This window comes from Rousettus aegyptiacus, unplaced genomic scaffold (genome assembly GCF_014176215.1).
Source record: "Rousettus aegyptiacus isolate mRouAeg1 unplaced genomic scaffold, mRouAeg1.p scaffold_m13_p_7, whole genome shotgun sequence".
NCBI classification, from domain to species: Eukaryota; Metazoa; Chordata; class Mammalia; order Chiroptera; family Pteropodidae; genus Rousettus; species Rousettus aegyptiacus.
The window spans coordinates 28,722,049-28,730,734 of record NW_023416310.1 but is presented as its reverse complement, the minus strand read 5'-3'; the positions used below and the strand labels follow the sequence as shown (position 1 = coordinate 28,730,734).

Here is an 8,686-nt window from a genome sequence, read left to right as displayed (position 1 = left end):
AAAATGGACAAAGGACCTGAATAGACATTTCTCCCAAGAAAATATACCAATGGCCAATAAGCACATGAAAGTATGTTCAACATTGCTAATTGTGAGAGAAATGCAAATCAAAGTCACAAAGAGATATCACTTCACATCCATTGAGATGGCTACCATCAGAGAACAAGTGTTGGTAAGAATATGAAGAAATTGGAACCTTTGTGCATTACTGGTGGGAAGCAGCAATGGAGAAGCCACTTTGGAAAACAGTATGCTGGCTACTCAAAAAAACAAAAAACATAGAATTACCATCTGATTCAGCCATTCCTTTTCCGGATATATATACAAAATAATTGAAAGCAGGGACTGGAAGAGGAGTTGCACACCTGTGTTCACAATAGCATTATTCACAATAACTCAAAAGCGGAAACAATACAAATGTCTGTTAATGGATAACTGGATCAACAAAATTTGGTATTTCCATACAATTAAATATTATTCAGCCACAAAGCAATGAAATTCAGAACATGCTACAACATAGATGAACTTTGAAAACATTATGCTAAGTGAAATCAGTTAGACATAAAAAGACAAACGTTGTATGATCCTACTTATAAGATGTATCTGGAGTAGTCAAACTTATAGAGACAGAGTATAATGTTGGTTATCAGGGAGTTGAGAAAGGAGAGTAAAAAAATTGCTGTTCAGTTTAAATGACTACAGAGTTTCAGTCTACGGCCATGCCACCCTGAACAAGCCCAATCCCATCTGATCTTGGAAGCTAAGCACGGTTGGGCCTGGTTAGTACTGGACTGAAGACTACCTAGAAAGACCAGGTGCTTTAGGAGTAAAAAATAAATAAATAAAATAAGGGATTGTAAATTGCAAGATTCCTTGCAATCTGTGAGGTCAACCAAGGATTGCCTCACCTAAAAAATAAAATAAAATAAAACTAACTAACTAACTAACTAACTAACTAACTAACTAACTACAGCGGTTCAGTTTGGGATGATGAAAAATTCTGGAGGTGGATAGTTGTGATGGTTGCACAACAATGTAAAAGTGTTCAATATCACTGAACTGTACACTTAAAAATGGTAAATTTTATACTACGTATATTTTACCACAATAAAAGTATTATGAATCAATCAATCATCAATCAATCAATCAGGGAATACAACTCTCTTGTTGACAGAAGAGCTGAAAAAGTATTTGCTCAGAATTGCACAGCTACTGAAGTAGTCAAAAGAACAAAACCTGGGTATCCATCTTTGGGTCCTAAGCCCTGCCCAAGGCCCTTTTCTTGGTGGGACTGGTTCAATTACCTGCCCTATTTCTGCAATATAGAAACTATTTTAATCCTTTACCTATGTGCAGTTTCTTCCTTGAGGATGAACAGTTCTGCAGGAGCAGCAATAGAGAAGTAGGGGTAGAGGTTAGGGGCTGAGGTTCTACCTCAGACCCTCTGTATAGGGAAACAAAGTTCAGGACACTCGTTCTAAGTCCTGGGGAGGAAGGTTAGCTGCCTTTTCTCTCAAGGGAATGAAGTATTATGTAGAAATTTGCCATCTGCTTCCCCAACCCCAACATTCCTCTCACCTCACACATTGCCCCCGGCCACCAGCTGCTGGAGCCTCATGGGTATTTGGTATTTGATCTCCCAAAGTAGGTTAGAAATTCTCTGAGAGCAGGGATCACATCTTCTTTGCACATGCTACTCTTCCTCGCCCCCTCTCTAACCCTCACTCCAGCATCTGCCAAGCATCTCCCCCAGCGCCCATCACTCTGTAGCCTTTAGGGAACTTGTCTCTGGCTGCTTCATGCTCCCAAGCTCACATACCTTGTCAGAAGGAGCACCTTGGAAATTCTCTTGGTTGTTCTCTGGGTAATTGCAGAGGTCCAGGAAGGCCAAAGCTGGTGAGGGACAACAAGAAGTTGGATGGAGCCTGGGAGTGGGCAGTAGGGTCAGTGCAGGGTCCAAGTGGTGGTTAGTAAGTGGCTGCCACAGACCCAGAAGATGGGCCTGAAAGCCTGGTGAGGTGGTCCAGAAAGTTCTCATCTAGGAAAAGAGCAAAAGGACAAGACAGATGGCCTATGGCACCTTCACACCCAGGGCCTCTACTGGTCTGGACATATGCAGGGGTGTTTCTCTCAGCCTCACCCTGACCTTCCCTGTGTCTCCATGGCCGAAGGATGACAGTAGGGGGAGAAGAACGAGGCTTTATGGAGCATTGGCCAACAGTCGCCTGCCCTACAGCTTTGATCAGAGCCAGGCGACCTTCTTCTCATCTCTGCTCTGGCCCCAGGACTGCTTCTGGGTCACAATCAATTTCCACCTTGAAACAGAGATCTGTTTGTAGACTTGTAAAAATTAACTGCTCCCATTAGTCTTTCCCATACTCTCTGAGGTCTTGTCAAGCAAAACTGTGAAAGGTCGACATGAGCAAAGATTCTTGGGCCCTTTCAATGGAACACCAAGGGTTGTCTAGACTAGAGGACCCTTCCTGAGTTGTCTGATTCTACGGGGATCTGTGGCCTTTTATTGTCACTGACGATGTTGCATCTCTGTAGAGATAGAAGTTAACCTCTGGAGAGTTGATACTGAGACACAAGATTCCTGCTCATAGGAACACAAATGAAAATGCCAGTTTTGTATCTACTAGGAAATTCCTTCCCACTTTCTCAATTGCCTACATATGTGTCTGTGTTTTGAATTCTCCTGCAAACTGGGGTGACATCTTAACTCGTTCCCTCATAAATGAGTTAAATGAAGTCAAAAACATGCGTTCACTTTATGTTTGCATAAAAATCATAATTTTAAAAAACTTGTCCTTTAACAGTTTTAGATATCTGTCCTGTGCTTAAGCTGAAGAAATGGAGAGAAGGAGGGGAGGAGAGGAAACCAGGGAAGTGAGCAGGATGAAAAAGTGGGAAGAGAAAAAGAAAAGAAAGGAAAAGCCCAGAGGGAAGGATTGAAGGCAGAGATGGGCAGGAGAAGTTGGGGAAGGGAGGGCGCAGCAACATAACCACAGAGGAAATGAAAGGAAAGAATCTTCTTGTCTCACCAACATACAAATGCTCTCCCTCTGCTTGAAGGAAAAGTCTTTATTTCGAGTCAGCTGTGAGAGGCCCTTTCAGTCCCTCAGTCCGAGAGAGAAATTATTTTTTGCCTCTGTCATCTCCCAGGTCACCAGTTATATTAAGCCAAAATCCCTTGGTGGCTGCTGTCTATAATTTTTCCACTCCCCACCCTTTGAGTCAGATTGCAAAATAAGGACGTTTTGAAAGTTGGACTCTTTGAGATCAGGCTGCAGAGATGTGTAGCCCAGGACTCTCAGGCTCCATGGAGCTGGGCAGGGTCCTTATTGAGGGTCCTGCTGAGATGAGCAACGGGAAAACAAGCAGAGCCACTAGCTTCCTTCCATGGGTGTTCAGACCCTACTCTGACCTCTTGGGGAGACCACACAGTGTTCCCAGATCTTCCCTAGGCAGCAGGACATGGCTACTCCCATGGTGATATGTCTGGGGTTAGAAGTAGGCTCTTTGCTCTGAAATGTCTCCATCGGCCTGACACACAGCTGAAATTTAGAGAGTCAGTCATCATCACTCTAAGAAGCCCCCTTCATAATGTCATCAATCCATCTTTTCAAACTTATCTCCTGCCACACATGCCACACATCTTGCACTCGGGTCAGGCCAGCCTAACTTGCCAAATATATCCAGGCCTCTGTGACTTTGCTCTGGCTATTCTGCTTAAAATGCCTTTTCCCTTTTTCTTCTACTGGGTGACATGATACTCATGCTTTCCTCTTATGTCCAGGCAGAGTGAATTATTTCTTCCCTTGAGCCTTCATGTGAACTTTAGATACATCTGTACTTAGATACAACACTTATCAATCTGGTTTGTAATTGTTTGCCTGTCTGCCAGTCTGTTCTTCAACGGCAAGAGCCCAGGTTTATTCATGGCCTGAACCGGTACTTGGCTTAGTGCCTGGCACTTTCATTCAGTCATTTAACAAATTTATTGAGCATGGACTATGTGCCAGGCTACTTTCTAGGTGCTGGACAGTGAACAAAACTGATAAAAGTTTTCTGTTCTCTTGGAGATTACATTCTTGTTGAGGAGGTAGACAACATACAAATAAACGAATATATATCAGGTAACGATAAGTGCCAGAAGAAAATCAAGGGGGCTAAAGGCACAGAGAACGATGGAGGGTGCTATCTGAGACAGGATGGTCAGGGAAAGCCTCTTCTGATAAGGTGGCATTTAAATAGAGACCCAAAGGAGGGAGTGGGTCATGTGGGTATCTGGAGAAATAGCATTCCAGGCAGCAGGAGCAGCAAGTACAAAAGTCCAGAGGTGGGGGTGTGTCTGGCTACACTTTGGAAAACAGACTGTGCATGGTAGGCACTCACAAAGGGCATCAGTAATGTGGGACCACAAGCAAGTGGACTTGGAGGACAATGTGAGCTTGTCCTTGATTGAACACGAAATGGGGGCGTTTGCTCCCTTTAATCTATGTTCTCCTCTTTCTTCTCCCTTAGAGAAGGGACCCAGCTGATGAGAATTTTCTGCCCTGGGCACTGAATGAGCCTGAAAAGATCAGACAAAACTCATGGGAAATAAACATAGACTCTGGCCTGCTAAATTGAGATACTACTGACCTTGCCTGTAACAGTTCACCCAAAAAGTCAAGGCAGACTTCCTGGAGAAAGGAGGCTCAGCTGTCCAGTGATTAATAAAAGGCAAAGCATGGCAGGAAAAACTAGCCTTTAACAACTCCCGTCCTGGCTGTATGACTGCTGGCTTTGAGTCACCTTCAGGTTGGCCCTGGCAAATGAGCACTACTAAAAGCCTAAGAGAGGGAATGAAAGACTACCTACTCCTTTCAGGCCCTTTCCCAGGCACATTTGGTATACCCTCGCTGTTAAAATATCCAATGAAAGTTTAAGACAGCACCTCCCCACCCCACCACGCTACTCTTCCAAAGAATATCTGGAACAGTGGAATTTCAGGCACCAGGGGAGACCGCCCCTAATGTGCCCTAGGGGAGGGGACTTCCGGGAGGGCCTTTATTCTCATTACAAAAAAAAGCTTGTATTCCCATCCCCTTCCCCCAAGGAGGCACGCGGAGACCACCGACAGGTAGAGGCGCCCGAGCGGGCGGCGGGGTTCCGGGGGTGTGCCCGCCGCCGGGGTCCAACCCTGGGAGCAGGGGCGGCGGCGGCGCCGCGTGTCGTGGAGGCCGGCGCTCGGCAGAGGGCGCAGAGGACCCATTCGGTTCGCCCCGAGCCCCGCTCCGGTGCCGGGCGCGCCCTCCTCGCGGCTGGGCAGCCCCGCGCCCGGCCACCGAACGCCTTGCCTAGCCTCTGGGCGCGTGTGGGCGCGGTCAGGAAGCGCCTTCCTAGGCCGCTTCTCAGCCATCATCGTGACCCCTTTCCGGCCGCAGCCTCAGCCCTTTCCGGTCAACATAGTCCCCCCCAACCCCCCCTCCCCTCTCCCCCCTCCCCCCTCCCCCTCCCCCCTCCCCCTCCCCCTCCCCCCCCCCTCCGGGCCTACCCGGATGCGCCACACCCTCCATAGGCCAACCCTCTTCTCCCGCAGTTCCTTCCCTTCCAGGTGTGGCTGGTGGGGGAGGGTGGTGGTCAGGGTGCGGCAGGGTCAGAAGGACTTGGGTCTGGGACCCTGGACTGTGCAAATTAGAGGTTTTGTAGAAAGAAGCCGCAGGTAAGAGAGAGGATTGAGCTGATATCCCCCCTCCCCCCAGACCCTTGCCCTTGGCCATGTGGCAACGAGCCTTGGGGCTGGACGCTTGGATGGGGACCAAGAGTAGAGCCCAGGGTCGCAGGAAAGGAGGGCAGGCTTATGCAGTGTTTACTTCTACAGGGCCTGGCACATGGTGGGGGCCAATCAATATTTGAATGAATGAATGAATGAATGAATGGAAATGGTCGGTTTGCCTAAGACTAGGTTCTGGTCAGCCCTCTATTGACACATTACCTCCCAGGAGGGTTTGCCACACTCACCTTGCTCCTTAGCTGTCTACCTTCCCCAGACCATCTTCCTACAGCTCCCAGCATTCCTTTCATTTCCTGCTACTGCTCAAAAACCCTCACTAGCCCCCTGATCCAGATCCCTATCCTAGCATTCAAAGCTCTGTACAGTCTTGTTGGAACCTCACACCCATGGCACACTCTTCTTGCTTGAATCTGCTCTCCAGCTACCATCTTAATCTGCTGAACACAACTTGAAATGGCCTTCTTTCTGAGAGCTGCCCATCCCCTTTTCCCAATCAGCAATACCTCCCTTGTGGCCACAGCTTTCTCTTCCTTCAGAGTCCAGCCTCATATCCCATTCCCTTCCTTCAGCAAGCATTCCCAGACTTTTTCAGTCCATAGAAGTTTTTTCAGCTCTGATCTATAACATACACTCCTTGGCAGTTTTTTTTTTTCCTTTTTTTTTTGTCATCACCTATGGTGCTTTATCACATAGTTCTTATGTGTTCTCTCTCATTAAATTGTAAACATTTGGAAGATAGGGTCCAAGTCTTATTAATCTTTCTATCTCCTGCTTCAGTTCATCTCATGTTTATTGAGCATCTACTGCATACCAGGTGTAGAATCTAGCATATATGATCCCAATGGAGTCTAGAATGCAACCCCCCACAGTGAAATTGGGGAGAAAAGACACATGGGGCTTGAGGAAAAGTAGAGGATGTGCCTGTCATGGAGCACTCACTAGGAAAGTCCCAGATGATTTTCTTAGGGAGTACTCCGCATCCTGAATTAGGAAGCAGTCTCATTCTCTAAGGGAGTATCTGACTATCCATGGAGCCACTCATTCACCCATGCCATCATTCATTCATTCATTCATTTGATGAATATTCGTTAAGTCTACTTTATACAGGTGACTCATAGGATTGGTCATACAGCAGCCCCAGGGCTGGTTTGTGTGTGTGTGTATGCGTGCGAATGTGTGTGTGCACATGCGCTCAAACGCATGTGTGATGGGGAGTAGTGGGAACCTGGAAAGCTTTTGGTATGAGTTGCTTCTTTGTCAGTTCCTGTTTGGAGGCATAAATCCCTGCTGGGAATGGTCTTGGGAAAGACTGGGGGGGAGGGGACGGTGTGTGGCAAGAGCAAGACAACTTGAGATTCCATAGAGAGAAGGAAAACCCTCAGCCTTTCCTGAGGGTAAGGTGCCCAGATTCTGCCTTATATTTCACTTAGGAACAGCTTCAAAGTCCTTTCTTCCCGTGATCATTCAAGGTTTCCCAAACAGCCCTCTGAGGTAGGTCCATTTGCCAGATAGAATAGCTGAGGCCAAGAGATTTAAGGTTTCCCCAAAGTCCCTGGGCTATGGCTGGGGTGGTCCTAGACCAGGTTATTCACATCCTGGTCTCCTCAGCGTCATTGTAAGGGACTCTGTCCTCAACAGCTATGGGACCAAATATATTAGACTCTATGCCTGGTGTGTAGTAGATGCTCAACCTGCTCCATCTCACCCAGGTCTGTTGAGGAGCCAGTCAGTGGAGAGAATTCTCTGGTTCCCTATAAGGAAGATGGCAGGTCCCTGAAATAGACATTTTACATTTTAGAGCAAAGTGATGGCCCCCCACTATATCAGCCTCTAGCAGCTTTCTATTTCTCATTCAAAAATTCAATGGTAACTAAATACCTAATCCTAATTCCAGTTGACTCCTGAATTCGAATCTCTATGCCCAGATTCTAACCACTCCTCTAAATCACTCATTCCCTAATTCTAATGAGAATATATCACTTTATTCCTAAGGGCAATTCAGCCCATCTCAAATCCTTACCAATGGCCTGCTGCTCTCTTTAGTATCCTTCATACAGCCTACAGCAGCCCAAAGCCGGCTGTCCTAGCATCTTGGAGCAAGTAGGTCCAAAGTGAGGGCGCATGTAGCCAGGAGGAGCTGGTAGCACCATGAATTTGTCTTCGTTATGAAGGTGGCCCTTTTTCCTTCTCAGGTCCCTAGGGCTTCATATTGTCCCCAGGCTCTCCTGGAAGGGGAGGAAAGAAAAAGAAAATTGAACCTTCTACAGATTTTTGAGAGACTTAAAACAGGTGAAGTTTATAAGAAGAGATGAAACATTAATGGAGGGATTCTAGCTTTTCCGGCCTTAATTCATTCAGCAATCATATGAACTGTTCAAAGTGACAGGGCATTCAGGCCAGCTGTAATTCAGGTATAGGTCCTGCTCTTAGACACATTGCTATCTAGAGGCAACTAATTTTTTTGAGCACTTGCAATGAGTTAGGTACCTGTGATAAGCACTCTTCCATGTTTTATTTTATTTAATTTCTACAACTCTATGGAAAATGCACTATTATTCCATTTGTAGATGAAGGGGAAAACGACACAGTGAAAGGTTAAGTCCCTTTTCCTGCTTTGCCTCTGGGTGGGGCAGGGGAGGGACACTTTCCAGTAACTCTGACTTCTGTTCCTGAGTCAACTCGCTTTCGGCATCAGCTAGTCCCGGGGCAGCAAGTGTGGAGCCGGAAGATTGGGCCCGATTCTCTCCAAGGCCCAGCCCACTTCGTGTGCCGAGCCTATCAGATTGTAGGCCTTGAGGGCGTGGCCAGAGACTGCTAGAATGGTCGCCTGATGTCAGCGGAGGGTCAGAGCCCAGGTTTTGTTTTGCTGGTTGCTGCTCTTTTTCCTTGGTGTCGGATTTACCC

The 8,686-nt window shown here is 46.9% G+C and overlaps 1 pseudogene; it reads left to right on the top strand.

Moving 5' to 3' along the window:
- Positions 1–709: 709 nt before the first annotated feature.
- On the top strand, positions 710–827 carry LOC118605708 (annotated as a pseudogene).
- The last annotated feature ends 7,859 nt before the right edge of the window (positions 828–8,686 follow it).